Here is a 17,635-nt window from a genome sequence, read left to right on the forward strand (position 1 = left end):
TATCCTAACAACGCAAATGGTAGCTTTTCATGCCATTGTCTGGATCCTTCAATCATTTTCCTCAATATCTTCTTTATATTTTTGTTGGCTGCCTCAACTGCTCCATTCGCCTTGGGCCGATACGGGGTGGAATTACGGTGTGTAATCTTAAACTGTTCACATACTTCTCTCATCAAGTTGCTGTTAAGATTAGCACCATTGTCCGTGATTATTATTTTTGGGATCCCAAATCTACAAATGATATGGGAATGGACGAAATCCACCACTGCCTTCTTGGTTACAGACTTGAAAGTTTTGGCTTCAACCCACTTAGTGAAATAATCGATGGCTACCAGAATGAACCTGTGACCGTTCGAAGCTGCCGGCTCGATAGGCCCAATGACATCCATGCCCCATGCTACAAATGGCCATGGTGCGGACATTGTGTGCAATTCCGTTGGTGGAGAATGAATCAGATCTCCGTGTATCTGACACTGATGGCATTTTCGTACGAAACTGATACAATCATGCTCCATAGTGAGCCAATAATATCCCGCTCGCAGAATCTTCTTTGCCAACACATATCCGCTCATATGGGGCCCACAGACTCCAGCATGTACCTCTGTCATCACTATCGTGGCTTGACCTGCATCAATACATCTCAGCAATCCCAGATCTGGGGTTCTTTTGTACAACATTCCTCCACTGAGGAAAAATCCATTTGCCAGTCGTCGAATGGCTCTCTTTTGATCTCCGGTTGCCTGCTCCGGGTATATTCCCATCCTGAGGTATTCCTTGATATCATAAAACCATGGCTCGCCATCCATTTCTTCTTCTATTATGTTGCAGTAGGCATGCTGATTACGAACCTGAATATACAATGGGTCAACATGGATTTTGTCTGGATGGTGCAACATCGATGCTAAAGTGGCCAAAGCATCGGCAACCTCATTGTGAACTCTCGGGATGTGTCTGAACTCCACTGATCGAAATCGCTTGCTCAAATCGTGCAAACATTGTCGGTATGGTATAAGCTTCAAATCCCGTGTTTCCCATTCACCCTGGATCTGATGTACTAGGAGGTCCGAGTCTCCCAAGACCAAGACGTCCTGAACATCCATGTCTGCAGCCAATCGTAGGCCCAAAATACATGCCTCATATTCAGCCATGTTGTTGGTACAATAGAAACGTAGCTGAGCTGTAACAGGATAGTGATGTCCTGTTTCTGAAATAAGTACTGCTCCTACTCCAACTCCTTTTGCATTAGCAGCCCCGTCAAAGAAAAGCTTCCACCCTGGTTCCTCATTCAGTTCTAACTCCTCTATATGTATCACTTCTTCATCTGGAAAATACGTCCTCAAAGGCTCGTATTCTTCATCAATAGGATTCTCAGCCAAGTGATCGGCCAATGCTTGGGCTTTCATGGCCGTCCTCGTCACATAGACAATGTCGAACTCTGTGAGTAATATCTGCCATTTTGCCAATCTTCCTGTGGGCATAGGCTTCTGGAAAATATACTTTAATGGATCCAGACGTGAAATAAGGTAAGTAGTATGTGACGACAGATAATGCTTAAACTTCTGTGCTACCCAAGTTAGAGCACAACATGTCTTCTCAAGTTGAGTGTACTTATTCTCATAGACTGTAAACTTCTTGCTGAGATAATAGATGGCTTGCTCTTTTCTTCCTGTGATGTCGTGTTGACCCAACACGCAACCAAACGAATGATCCAGGACCGTTAGATAAAGGATTAATGGCCTCCCCGACTCAGGTGGAACCAATACAGGTGGATTGGATAAATAACCTTTGATCTGGTCAAATGCCTCCTGACATTCTGCCGTCCATTCTATCGCGGCATCTTTCCTCAGCAATCGAAAGATGGGTTCACAAGTTGTTGTGAGCTGAGCGATGAATCTGCTGATATAGTTCAACCTTCCCAACAGACTCATTACTTCTGTTTTGTTCCTCGGTGGCGGCAATTCCTGGATGGATTTGATCTTTGACGGATCCAACTCAATGCCTCGCCGACTGACGATAAATCCTAACAGCTTTCCAGATGGAACACCAAATGCACATTTGGCTGGGTTGAGCTTAATGTCGTACCTTCGAAGTCTTTGGAAAAACTTCCTAAGGTCTGCTACGTGGTCTTCCTGACGCTTGGATTTGATGATCACATCATCTACGTACACTTCGATCTCTTTGTGTATCATATCATGGAACACAGTAGTCATTGCTCTCATGTACGTTGCCCCAGCGTTCTTCAAACCGAATGGCATTACCCGATAACAATAAGTCCCCCATGGCGTAATGAAAGCTGTTTTCTCTGCATCTTCTTCATCCATCAAAATCTGATGATACCCAGCGTAGCAATCCACAAAGGAGCCGATTTCTCGCCCGGCGCAATTGTCGATCAAGATATGGATATTGGGCAATGGAAAGTTATCCTTTGGGCTTGCCCTGTTCAGATTACGGTAGTCGACGCATACCCTGATCTTCCCATCTTTCTTTGGTACTGGCACCACATTAGCCAACCAATCAGGATATCGAGAGACCCGAATAACCTTTGCTTGCAGCTGCTTGGTTACTTCTTCTTTAATCTTCACACTCATATCTGTCTTGAACTTCCTCAGTTTCTGCTTGACGGGAAGGCATGCCGGGTCAATGGGCAATTTGTGAACCACTAGCTTGGTGCTTAAACCCGGCATGTCGTCATACGACCATGCAAAAACATCTTTAAACTCAATGAGTGCTTTGATTAATTCTTCCCTGATGCTAGGCTCAATGTGGATGCTGATTTTGGTTTCTCGGACATTATCCGCATCCCCTAGATTTACAGCCTCGGTGTCATTCAGATTAGGCTTGGGTTTCTCTTCAAATTGGCATAGTTCTCGGTTTATTTCTTCGAAGGCTTTATCCTCATCATATTCAGACTCATCGTCATAATCGATCTCTTGTATCATTAAATCAGAGTCAGATTGATTTATTAGACTAGGTCGAAGATCCGTCGTGCATGCCATGTCATTAGAACCAGTAAAAAGAGAACTGTTCAGAAAGAGAAAAGAATAAAACAAAATTAAAATGAGACAAGAAAAGAATTTTATTAAAATGCGGGATAACAGGGTTCACACTTTTACAAGATAAAAATAAGATTTGGATTACACCCTGAATAATCCGAAAAATAAGAAAGCAAAAATCAAAGCCTACTACCAGGACTCTCCCCGAGTAGGAAGAGGAGTAACCGTCCAATTGTTGGTTTTGGCCTCAGGCCCCATAAACTGTATGTCTGTTCCGCTGGAACCCTCTCCGACTTCTACCATATTGACATTAGTGAACAATCTTTCGAAACTCTGATTCAGATCCCCGTCAATCCCAATCAATCGCCCGAGAACTTTCGGGACTGGTGACCCCTTGGCGCTTGCTCTAACAAAAGATCTTGAGAGACGTGGCACAGGTTTGGGAAGAAACCAAACTTTCTTCTTCATTTTCCGAGCTCGTTTTACATCTGCCGCAGTCGGTTTGAACCCCAACCCAAAGGTCTCCAAATTCTTGGGCAAGGAAACAGGTTGAACAATTCCCTGAAGTTCAGCTCCCAAGCCTTTTCCTGGCATAAACCCATTACCCAGCATTTCTGAAACCATCATAACCGTTGCGGAAGCTATCCTAGGATGCTGAATGATTTCACCCTCGGGGATCTTGTTTGCCGACACTGCATCAAAAATCTGGTAGACCCAGGGACCTTTGTCATCATTGGTCTCTATGAAGGGTACAATGGCGCCTCCTACGGTGCACGCAGTGTCCTCGCCGTGCAACACGACCTCTTGTCTATCCCACTCGAACTTGACCATCTGATGCAAGGTGGATGGCACTGCTTTGGCTGCATGGATCCACGGTCGTCCCAACAGAAAGTTATAAGATACCGTAGCATCTAATACCTGGAATTCCATGGTAAACTGGACTGGACCGATGGTCAACTCAAGTATAATATCCCCCACGGTGGCTGTTCCATTTCCGTCAAATCCTCGGACGCAAATGCTATTCTTTTGGATTCTTCCGTGGTCGATCTTCAATTGGTTCAGGGTGGATAATGGACAAATATTGGCACTTGAGCCGTTATCCACTAATGCCCGAGTAACTGCCGAATCTTCACATTTGACAGTTAGGTAGAGAGCTTTATTATGCTCCGTGCCCTCCACTGGCAGATCATCATCTGAAAATGTTACCCTGTTCACCTCGAAAATTTTGTTGGCAATCGTTTCCAGGTGATTTACAGAAATCTCATTGGGCACATGAGCTTCATTCAGTATCTTCATCAGGGCCCGACGATGTTCATCCGAATGGATTAATAATGATAGCAGTGAGATCTGGGCCGGTGTTTTCTTCAACTGTTCGACCACGGAGTAATCCTGCACTTTCATCTTCTTTAAGAAATCCTCAGCTTCTTCTTCTGACACAGGTTTCTTTATTGCAGCTGGATTGGGTCTTCTCAACTCCGCCGGAGCAAAACACCGTCCTGATCGAGTCAGTCCCTGCGCCTCACAACTATTCTCCTCCACTTGTTGTCCCTTGTACATCACCACTGCCTTCTCATACTTCCAAGGCACAGCCTTGCTATCAATCACTGGTGTTTGGACTACTGGTTTTATGATGACCGGTTCCCTGCAGACCCCTTTCACAACAACCACGGGTGCAGATGATGCTCCCGTTATTACCAACTTGGCTGGTTCTGGTTTCCTTGTAGCGGCAGATGGATTCTTCCCCAATATCACCACTGGCTTGACATCTTCCCCCTTCAACTGTACCCCTGCTTCCTCATTGATCGATTTTTCTTTCGGAGTGGCACGGATCATCATCACTGTCTGTGGGGGTTTCTTCGGCTCCCCTCCTTCGTGCACAAGCTCGATCATGTGGGCTTCAGGGTGCTTTGGCAATGGGTTCTGGTTAATGTTGGGTGCCTCCGGTGCCTGTACCTCGATCTTGTTGGTATCAATAAGATCTTGTATTGCATGTTTCAGCCTCCAACATTTCTCGGTATCATGTCCGGGAGCTCCCGAACAATATTCACATCTTACCGAGTGATCCATATTTTGGGGTAAGGGATTTGGTAATCTAGGCTCAACAGGATTTAATAAACCCAACTGCCTCAATTTGTGGAACAAGGCAATATAAGTTTCCCCCAACTCAGTAAAAGTTCTTTGCCTCTGCAATCTTTCATTTCTGGCGGCCGGATTTCCCCTGAAACCCATCCCTGGAGGGTTCCTGTAGGCTCTTGGTGGTGGATAGGTGTTTTGTGGTGGTGGGTATGTGTTATGTGGAGGTGGGTATGTATTGTGGGGAACCGGCGCGCGCCATTGTGGGCGAACCGGAGGTTGGGTGTATGTCTGGGCTTGATGGACGGTGAAATGTTGTTCTTGTGGTTGGTAGTAGGGTTGTGGAGGGTAATTTGGAATGTGTGGGTAGTTTAGACGATGGGGTCTGGGTTGGTAATGAGGGGAAGGACCTCTAGATCTGGACCAATTGTCGGCCTCTAATGTCGTGACCTCCTCTCTCCTTTTCTTCCCTAGCGCACCTCCCGTGCCGCTCTGAATGGCCTGAGTTGTTGCCTTAATTGCCGAATAACTCAGGATCTTATTGGACTTAAGTCCCTCTTCTATCATACCTCCCATTTTCACAACTTCATTAAATGATTTGCCAACTGACGTCACCAAGTGACCAAAGTAAGTTGGCTCGAGAGTTTGTAAGAAGTAATCCACCATTTCTCCTTCTCTCATTGGGGGATCAACTCTGGCTGCCTGTTCTCTCCATCGGAACCCAAATTCCCGGAAGCTCTCTCCGGGTTTCTTCTCGAGCTTTAGCAATGTGAGACGGTCTGGGACTATCTCAAGGTTGTATTGGAAATGTCCTGCGAAAGCCTGTGCCAAGTCATCCCAGGTGTACCACCTGCTCGGATCTTGTCTTGTATACCACTCTAACGCCGACCCGCTCAAACTCTGGCCAAAGTAAGCTATTAATAGCTCATCTTTGCCCCCTGCTCCCCTCATTTTGCTACAAAAACCTCGTAGATGTGCCATAGGATCACCATGCCCTTCGTATAAATCGAACTTGGGCATTTTGAACCCTGCTGGTAATTGAACGTCAGGGAAAGGGCATAGATCCTTGTAAGCCACGCTGACCTGGTTACCTAACCCGTGTATGTTCCTGAAGGATTGCTCCAGGCTTTTAAATTTCCGCATCACCTCGTCCTGCTCTGGGCTCTTAGCCGGCTTTTCAATCTCCGCCGGGACCTCAAAGTGGGGATTATAGGTATGTGGCTCGGGTGCTTTGAATGTGAGTTCAGGGGGGTAGTATTGTGTATCGTGAGCCTGAAACAGTGGCTCACTAGATGATCTGTGCAATGGGGCTGGGGGAGGTGCCACAAAGACGGGAACATTTGGTGGAGGAGGGTTTTGAGTGGGTGGTGGAGCTTGGGAATCATAAGCCTCTCTTCCCTGATAATAGTGATGGCTTGGGAAACTTGTTGAAGGACCGGGAGAGGGGTATTCCGGCGTGTGTGTTGGTTGGAGGGTAGGAGTAACGGGTAGTTCTTGCCCCTTCTGGGCTCTAGCTAAGGCTATCTGCATTTCATTCATTTCTAGCCTCATTTTTTCCATTTTCTCCAGGGCTTCCTTCAGCATCTGATTGGCCGTTTTTTCTGACTCAACGCTGTTGTCTGACCCAGTCATGCTTTCTGGTATAGGACCTTTTGATCTTGTCTGATAATGGTACGGTGCCAGTACGCTCTAACAACTAACTGATATTGATTGGAAAAACAACAAACTTGTCAGTGTTAGAGTCTTAACAGATATTGTAATTGCACGTTAGGGGGATGCAATGCTCCTAGGCAGTTAATCATTTCTAACATGCTTTTGCTCTGACCGCATGCATCATCCCGGCTTATTTTTGCTCTGACAAATATATATTCTTCCTCTTTTTTTTTTTTTTTTAATACCGGTCGAATCCTATAGAGATTGCCTACGTATCGTGACCCCGCACGAATCAGACCAAGCGTAGTTCGTGCCAATAAAAGATAAGCAATACTAATCATTTTTTTTCAATTTCCATATTGGGTTTCAAAGGTTTAAAGATGACCTACAAACTTGAAAATCAAACAACCCGCATATTCTAATCAAAAGATTTACAAACTCAAAAACAAATGGCCAGCTTCCTTTCCCCGTTTGCCAAATGCAACCAAACGGCTATTTTTGCAAATGTGGCCCCTTTCAAATTTTGAGGCCGGAGAGGATTATTTCATGACACTTTACACACTTGTCCGTCTTTTACGAAAATAGCCTTTCGACAACTGAAAGATACTCTGAGACTATTTTGGCAAGAACGGTTTAAGACGCGGCCGAAGCTGGCTCGGCTTATTTTGACCAAAAATCTAAACGGTATTCACTTGACCGTTGACTCTTTGTTATTTTTTCAAATTACAATAAAAACCAGGTGTTGCAACACGGCCCTTCAGCGCCTCGGGGACGAAGATTTTTTAAGGCTGTGTGGGTCAACTGGACCAAATTTTAAAAAAATGACCCAAAGGTGGCTGTTTATGCAAAGTCAGCCTTCCGGCGTCCCTTTCGGGAACATTCGGCTATGTATTGATAAAACAGCGTCACCTGACTTCTTTATGACAAAATTAAAATTTGACATTTTTTTTTGCTATTTATTTATTTATTTATTTATTTATTTATTTAGCAAAAAGTGGAGGCGGAACACTGCCCGACTTATTTACGACAAAATTAAAATTTTGACAAGTTTTTTATTTATTTATTGGTTTTTGGCTTATTTTAGCAAAAGGGGGGGTTGGACCCGATGAGGGTTGCCTACGTATCTCACATCTGGTGATATTCAAACCCGCGTAGTTCGGGCCTAGTGAATAAGTAAATGAACTAATATTTTTTTTATTGGAACTGTGAAAGAACTGCTCAAAGGAAGTATATATATATTTTTTGATTGATTTCTTTTTGAAAGAAAAACTTGTAAAAATTCCTTTTCTTTTGATTTGAACTTTGAGAATTTCAAAAGTAAAAGGAAGTTTTTTTTTCGAATTTCCATTTGTTTTTTTATTCTAAAGAAAAAAAAATATTTTTGGAATTTTACTTTTGATAAAAGAAATGCTTCTAAAAAATATTTTTTGAATTTTGAATTTTCTTTTCAATTTTGAAAGAAGAATCAAAATATTTTCGGATTTTTTTTTTCTTAAAAGAAAACATTTTTATTATTTTTGTTTTATCAACAATGGAAAATAAAGATATTTATATTATTTTTTGCAAGACATATCTTTTTGGAATTTTATTTTGAATTTTCTTGGCAAGACAAATACTCTTTGCAACAAATAAAGATATATATATCTTTTGGAAATAAAAAAAAACTTTTCGGATTTATATATATATATATATATATATATATATATATTTGCGACAAATAATGAAAGACTTTTTTTTTATTTTGTTTTTATTTTTTGCATTTTCATAAGCAAATAAATAATAAAAAAAAACCATTTTAAAAATAAGACTCTTTTTTATTTTCATTTTCATGGCAAGACAAACTATATATTTTTTCTATTTTTTATTTTTGAAAAACAAAAACAGAACAACGATTTTTTTTTCTTTTCTTAGCTTTTAATAAAACAAACTAATAAGACATTTTTATTCATTTTCTTAAAATTTTGGCAGAGTTTTGACAGTATTTGGGCATTTGTTTTCTTTTCAAAAATAAACAATCAATTCCCTAACCGCTATTTCGTTTTTTTTTCAATTTCAAAATATTATTCCTGATATTCACAAGTCAGTCAGCACACAAGTCCGAATCAAATAAATGCGCAAGTAGTAGCAAGTAAGATGCATCAGGATGGTCATTTTCATTTTTGGTACACCTGTCCTAGACAGACCCAACCCCTGTGTTGGGCCTCCAAAGTCAAATGCACGTGATGCAAACAAACGTTCCTACTAGGGATCCGGCATGTGGCTTTGTTATACTAGGTTCAGAACCTGGGTGTTTGTTCTAGACCTGGCTTACCCGAGCGGACAGCTCGAGCCGAGGGAGGAGGCGGCAGTCCGGGAATACAGAAGCTTCACCGGCTTTGCGACTTATCCAAACCTCGTTCTAAATTGGGACTTGACACTATACAGAAAAGAAGTCGTACGAAGTACACCCTTCTTCATGATTCAGAAGACTCAGAGAGAAGATGGGTTTCGGCACAATTTATATACAGTTCACATAATATCAAAGCGGTAAAAGCATCATTTAGCACATTAGGCTCAAACACATGTAAAAATCAGATAAAGCCAAATATAACAATTTATCTAAGCTCGAATTTCTAACCCTGAACCAGTGGTTCTGGGTGTTTGTCCCCAGCAGAGTCGCCAGAGCTGTCACACCTCCTTTTTCCGTACCGCGAGGTGCGTAGGGAGTTTTTTCCAATTAAAGGACAGTCGAAACGGGATTGGTTTAATTATTTCAGAGTCGCCACTTGGGAGATTTAGGGTGTCCCAAGTCACCAATTTTAATCCCGAATCGAGGAAAAGAATGACTCTATATTACAGTCTGCGTACCAGAAATCCGGATAAGGAATTCTGTTAACCCGGGAGAAGGTGTTAGGCATTCCCGAGTTCCGTGGTTCTAGCACGGTCGCTCAACTGTTATATTCGGCTTATTTATCTGATTTTTAATACAATTATGAACCATGTGCAAATTTTATCTTTTACCGCTTTATTATTATAATTATTATTTTTTAGGAATGTGAACATCGCTTAAAACATATCTTTGGATTGTGTCACATGAAATGCACCCACAATACGAAACATATTTTATTTGATGTTTTAGGATTTAGATTTGGGTCGCATGAAATGCGCATCCGAGTTTAAGAAGGTAAAATTAATTAAATCGCGCCTAAAGAGTCTAGCGCGTCATTATCTTTGGGGAAGGAAGTGAAATTCACTAAACAATCCATCCCAAATTCTAAGTAATTTTTTTTAAATAATTAAATAAATAAATGAGATTGGAGAATCCTGTAAATTTGTATTATTTACATCTATTTATTTTTAGCGAAATCCTTTAAGAATATCCTTTAATGACTACCTTTTTATTATTACTAAGTTTTTTATAAATATAAAATCAATATCTACATTCTTGAAAATGACATATTAAATAGAAGAGAAAAACAAATATTAACAGAAAGTAATAAAATTATAATCATAAATACAACATGGAATTATCGAAAAGTAAAAAAAAAAAAAAACTAATTATCCCATAGTTGGATTAAAATTCAAATTGTTAGTAAGACTTAAGCTTATTGAAACTAATTATTTACAAATACTGAAAATTGAAAGAAATAAAAATAAAAACTTGAGTACTAAATCATATTTCTAAAAATTTAAACAATTTAACATTAACTAACTTTGTTTTAATTCATCATGTCCTAATACTTGTTCGCAAACTAATTCATGTTATAACTGAAATTGACTACATGATTCGGATTAACTTATCGTTGACGAAAAACCTTATGAATAAGGAACTTAGTTAATTTTTGCCAAACTGATTCAATAACGCCATTTTTACGTTATTTCTTCTATTTTTTTATTAAACAGTTTTAATTAATAATCAGGCTTAAATATATTTCCTAATAATCTGGTTAAGGCGTTATTTAATATGTCGCTATAATATGCCTAGTTATGCCAATGACAGTGATTTACAGAATAATAATACATGAATAACCTAAATACAATACAAAAAATTAAATTAAACTAAATTAAAAATTTAACACTCCATTCTTCATTTCAGCTTACAAAATGCCAAAATTACAGTTGTGTACCTGATATTGTCAATATAAGAAGAAGAAAGTCAGCAACGTAATACGTAACACAGCAACAACAACAATAACCAGCAATAACCAGTCAACGAAAATCCCAGTGACAGCTTTGAAAAATTCAAAATAAAATCCAGGAATGCCGAAAATAATGGACAGAAACCAAGGGAAATTTTCAGATTTTTGAAAGGCTAGTTAATCTTCAACCCTTAATTTCTACACCTGTATACCAGAATATTTATCATGTGTGTACTACTTTCTCTTCTAATTTTCAACTTTTTTTTTCTTTGTATGTTTTTCTTTTCTTGAGAGTTTCAATGTTTTTTTTTCGGAATAAATGTTCAGCTTTTTTTCAATCTTTCTTTTTTTTTCTGTCTGTATTTCTTCCCCTCTTTCATTTTTCAGACCTCTCTATATATAATCTCCACCCTTTAATCAATTAAAATCAATCATTTTCTCTACCAAACCCATTATCTTCCCACTCATCCCCATTACATTAAATAAATATATCACACCACCCCATTTCATTTTGTCCCCCATGCTTCTTTTAAAATAATGCAAGATTCCCCTTTAAATTAAATCTTGTCCCCCCTTTATATTAAATAATAATATCACAACCCACCCCATTTCATTTTGTCCCCCATGCTTCAAATAAACAATTACAAATTGTACAATTCCTAAACTACCCCTTCCGACCTTACTGAAATTACCAAACTACCCCTGAACGTATTACAAATTTACCAAACTACCCATCAGCTATAACACATCAATTAATCAAACTTAACCAAAATATAGACAATATGATCAATTTCTAACAATGTTCAAATAACAATATGAACACGGATGAACATCATAACAACAATATCACATGAACATGATTTTAACAACATTTCAACAACAAATCACATGAACACAAATTGAACAACCAAGAACAACTAAAATTTGATTGAACAATATTTTAGCAACAAACAATCCTATTTTCGGATTCAACACCAACAACAAACAAAGTATGAAGATTTCTAAATTCAATCATATTGAACTTAAAATCAACTCTAACAACATTACAACAAACAATTCTTATATTAAACTTTAAACAAGATTATGAGAACAATTCAAGAAATAATCATAAATGGTAATCAAGGAATCAAACTATACACATTTCGGATTCAAAATCAAACGGATTCAAAATCAAACAAACATAATATGAACATGAATTAAATCTAAAAATAAAAACGACAGATTCAAATGACTAAAACCAACATACTTTCCTTATTACAACTAAATTCTTTTAGGCAAATGACAAAACAAAACTAAGAAGAAACAATTATGAATTTAAACTTGAACTTAACAATATTAACAATTTCCGGAAAATATATCAAATACATGAAATAAATTGAAGAAACAATTAATTAAATTTCAATTTGAATCTAACAAATATTAAAACTAACAAATATTTATCTAAACAATAATACAAACATGAAATAAACATGAAAAACAACTAATTAACTTCCATTTGAAATCTGAAAATTAATTTAACAAAACACATGAACAAAGTAAAAATTAATTCAAACGATAAACAAAACAAACATTTGTTGATTTTAGATTCAAGAAATATCAAAACAAAATACGGACAAAATAAAATTCAAAAACTACTAACCGGACTGAAACGAAGAGTGTATGCACTGACTCGACGAACTTCGATCAAAGCTCGACCACACGACGATGAACGAATCTAAGAAGCAAGCTGATGCAACACCGACTTAAGGGTGCGGGCAGCAGCGAACAAAACAAAAGCAGCTGGGGGGTGCGTTTGGTTTTGTACGCGAAGCAGAAGGAAGAAGATGAGGGTGAGGCAACAACGTCCAGCAACAACCATGGCGAAGAAGAACACAACAACATTCTGGCCGCGTAAATGGTGGACGCGCAGCAGAAGCGACGACGAAGCAGCTGTGGGTTCGTTTGGTTTGTTCGCGTGAAAAGGATGAAGGCAGCAACGGAAGCATATGGGTCAGTAGGTTGATGGCGAAGCAATAGCGCAGCAGCAGCTCGGAGGAAGATAAGAATGGAGCATCTACGCGGGGAGGAGGAAAGCAGCCATTGACGTCGAGCTCAAGCTCGAGCTTGACGCCGGACGACGAAGATGAAGCAGAAACAGTCGCGTGGTCGCCTGGGCTGCTCATAGTCGAAGACTAAGTAGCTGCGACTTTGGTGATGGTGAAGCCGAAGGCAGCGGGGTGGGTCATCGACGGGAAGCTGGGCAGCCATGGTTGCTCGTTGACGATGGGTTGTTCGACTACTAGCGAAGGGTGGTCGATGGAGGGGTTGTGCGCGGGTGTGAAGGTGAGTAGCCATGGTTGGCTATGGCAGCCATTGGAGCTTGAAGTTTTGAGGAAGAAGAAAGAGAATAGGGGGGGGGATGCTTTAGGCACTTCTTTTTTTTTTTTTTTTTTTTTTTTATTTTGTTTGTAAAATAATAGGGGTGTTGGGTTATGGACTGGGTCGACCCAGTTCGAAATGGACTGGGTCGTAGGGAAGATTGGGCCATTTTTTGGGCCTGTGGCTTGAAGTTGAAGAAGAGGCCTAATTCCGACTTTCTTTATATTTTCGCTCTCTTTTCTTCTTTTATTTTTCTAAAACTAAATTATAAAAATACTTAAACTATTATTAAGAACTAAATTAAGTTATAAAAGCGCAAATTAATTCCCAATAACAATTAACGCACAATTAAGTATTAATTAAGCATAAAATTGTATATTTGGACATTAAATGCTAAAAATGCAAACGATGCCTATTTTTGTAATTTTTAATTTTTGTAAAACAAATTTAATTACTAACAATTGTAGAATTAAATCCTACATGCAAAATGCGACATATTTTTGTATTTTTTATTAATTTAGCAAATAAACACGCACAGACAAATACAAATAATTATTCAAAATATCACAAAATATCACAAAATTGCACACCAAAGAAAAATCATTTTATTTTTGAATTTTTTGGGAGTAATTCTCATATAGGGCAAAAATCACGTGCTTACAGCTGCCCCTCTTTGCCCGAAGACACGAAGTTTTTGGATATGATGGGGCATGTTACTGGTTATAGACCTCAGGGTGACGCTGGGGGCAGTCGCGTTGCTTTGTCAACCATCTAACTGCCGGATCGCTTCCATGCACCTCGTGAATTTGCACTGCTGGTGCTCAGTTGTAGTCATCCACATTAAGTCATGCAATGCCTTGTCAGGATATTTCTTCTGGAAATTGGCCTTCAGGTGACGCACACAGTAACGGTGGTATGCATATGGTTCCTGCCATTCAGGCAAGTGACGTACAGAACTTAAAATACCACCATGCCGATCAGATATTAGACACCTGAACGTTATTTGACAACGTGCTGCTTCAAGTGGTTCAAAAAAAGCGTCCATGTCTCTTCACTTTCGTTGGCACATATGGCAAAAGCTAGTGGAAATATTTGCCCGTTGGCATCTACTGCAACTGCAATCAAAAGCTTAATATCATACTTTCCATAGAAATGAGTACCGTCTATGGAACAGGACGACAATGCACAAAACCATTAATTGTTGGTTTAAATGACCAGAACACATAGTTGAAAATATATTCGGGTCTGTCCGTACTTCGCTCACGCCTCCATTCAACAACAGTCCCGAGGTTAAAGTGTTGCAGTGCGGCCATGTACCTGGGCAGATTTGGAAAAGACTTATCCCAGTCGCCATAAATAAGTTCAAAGGCACGTTTGCGACCGAGATATGCCTTTGTTTTGGTTATAGTACAACCATACTCCTGGTGGACGACTGTAATACACTCTTTAATCTTGAACCTAATGGACACTTCCAAATATGGAATCAAGACAAGAGAAATCAAGTCCACATCCAAGTTGAAGTGATTCTCATTGTATGTGTCCATTTCATATCTGTGCTCGCTAATAAATTTACCCACTTTCCACAAACCTGATTTCTTCTTGGTGGCACGCAATATCCAGTGACAACCCATAAAGTCTCTACGGCATACAGCCTTGTATTTCTCCGTAGTTGACTCACTTACCGTCATCTCACGGTACTCTCTTATATTGTAGATTTTTACAGCCATAATTAAGTGAGCTTTATCAGGGAAATACATGCCTTTTGTCAGAACAGCTGGTCTAGACTCATCCCACATCGCTGACCGAAATTCATCATCATCCCTTGTGAGGGCATCCACGTTCGGCATGCTTGGCAAATTATCAAGGTAGGGAATATTCTGCTCATGAAATGACACGTGGGACTCGTGCACTCTTGGTCTAGCGGGAGGTGGAGGAACATGCTCCCTCGTCAGCTCAGGTTCAACATTCACTTCCTCTTCATCATCACCCTCATCATGGAAGGGTGTGTCATCCCCAAACTCATCCGCATTGTTGTCATAATCACTATCATCTTCCTGACTCTGCGCATCTACCAAATCACGAGTAAATACGTTGTCTATGGGCAACTGTGTGAGGTCAGGAGCTTCAAGAATCTCGTTTTCACTGCACAAAAATAACAAAATGATAATATACCCAACTAGATAAATACTTTAGATATAGCTATATCACTTTACTTACAAGTCGTACTGTCTTGACGTTTCATGATGGATATTTTCTTGTTGGTGATGACTCCCGGATGGACCACCGTGGTCCAATACTCCAGAACTACACATATTCCAACTAGGGGCGGGGTCATAACTTGTAAAATTCGTATCCGGACGGTACCCTCTATGAAAAATATGAGTGTTAATACAAATCCAATTAAAACATAAAATAAACATCGCTAAAGCACCCACGGAATTGAAGTTTACCAGTCGTCTTGTTGATTATATAAAGTCGAAAAATTATTTTGTGGTTGCTCATTCGCCGATGGTGACAAGTTTAAATCAAGGCAAGCTCTTTCATCAGCAATCTGTCCGGCAAAAACTGCTCCAGAATAACCACCCGATGACTGGGGGTTATCCCTACTATGCACGCCCTCATTATTGGGAACGTCTTCCACCTTGACGTACATTTTCAATAATTTTATTACAATAAATTCCCTGTATTCATCCGGAATCCGCAAAAAATCTCTAAGAGTTTCATCATCCTCGATGTTAAACTTAGAATAATAAGCAAACCCCTGCGAAGTCACTGAATACGGAAATCTACCGGTTATTTTAAGGTTAACCGAACGCCACCTCTCATTCATTTTTTTACGTAACAATGATACCAATTTATTGTACTCCATAGTAAGCGGCAATTTAACATGACGTTGAGAAGGTGAGCTATACCACACAGAGTTATTCTCCAACACAACCTCACCCCCCTAATATAGTGAAACCCTTATTTTTGCCACTTCAGACATTGTAAAAAAATGATTGATAAGAAGAAGAGAGAAGTATGAACGTAAGTTTGAAGTAAAGTATTGAATGAATTTTCATAAAATTGAAACGCCTTTAGATAAGGCAAGTCCGACGTTGGGGTGTAGAATTTTTCTATGTAAAACGCAGTACAATACTACGTTTTATGTATTGAATTATTGTTATGTCAGTTCATTATTGGTGGGGCCAAAAACCAGAGTAAAACGCAGTATAATAATATGTTTCAGTGTAAAACGCAGTATTATATTGCGTTTTACAAATTTTCTTAGTAAAACGCAGTATAGTACTGCGAATTACAAAAAAAAAAAATTAAAGTAAAACGCAGTATAGTACTGCGTTTTACTTTAACGGGTAAATTTCGTTAAAGTAATTCGCAGTATAGTACTGCGTTTTACTCATTTATGTAACTTTTTTTTAAGCAGTAGAAAAGTGTTTTTTGTCCAAAAAATCATCAAAAAAGTTTCGGGCTCGAAAACATGGAGGTTGCCTGGCCATGACTGGCGCCTGCAAATTTTCTTCTGATATGGGGGTCCATTGTGCCAACAACAGTTGGTGGGACATACATACTTTTTCAGCATTTCAGTTTCAGTAAAAGAACAGTGACCATCCCACATGGAGGGGGGATTTGCATATATACCCGCTTTTTGTGTCACGTTTTAACTTGTGCCCGCTTTGCAAAAACAATTGCAAGCGTACCCGCTTTTTCGCATAACTTCAGCATACGGGGTTGAAGTAGCAAAGACAATCGCACAAAACTTCAGCATTCTAGTAGCCGGGCCTGAAGTTTTTGTTTTGTAACTGTCGAACTTCAGCTCTAGAGCTGAAGTTTTTGTTTGTAACTGGCGAAGTTTTTGTTTGTAAGCTTCAGCTCTAGAGCTGAAGTTTTTGTTTTTTAACTATCGAACTTCAACTCTAAAGCTGAAGTTTTTGTTTGTAAGCTTCAGCTCTAGAGCTGAAGTTTTTGTTTTTTAACTATCGAACTTCAGCTCTTGTTTGTAAGCTTCAGCTCTAAAGCTGAAGTTTTTGTTTGTATTAACTATCGAACTTCAGCTCTAGAGCTGAAGTTTTTGTTTGTAAGCTTCAGCTCTAGAGCTGAAATTTTTGTTTTTTAACTATCGAACTTCAGCTCTTGTTTGTAAGCTTCAGCTCTAGAGCTAAAATTTTTGTTTTTTAACTATCGAACTTCAGCTCTAGAGCTGAAGTTTTTGTTTGTAAGCTTCAGCTCTAGAGCTGAAATTTTTGATTGTAAGCTTCAGCTCTAGAGGTGTCTAATCAGTTCACAGGGATCATGGCCATTTCATTCGTTCAGCTTGCACACATCGACAAACTTTTGCACTACATTGTGGTATTGAGTTCCCTGCAACATGTAATAGATGAACAGAGCTAAAGAAGAGAAGAACAGGAAGAAAAGGAAAACCAATAAGCACCAAGCCTTGTT

The sequence above is a fragment of the Nicotiana sylvestris genome, chromosome 4, assembly GCF_000393655.2.
Source record: "Nicotiana sylvestris chromosome 4, ASM39365v2, whole genome shotgun sequence".
NCBI classification, from domain to species: domain Eukaryota; kingdom Viridiplantae; phylum Streptophyta; class Magnoliopsida; order Solanales; family Solanaceae; genus Nicotiana; species Nicotiana sylvestris.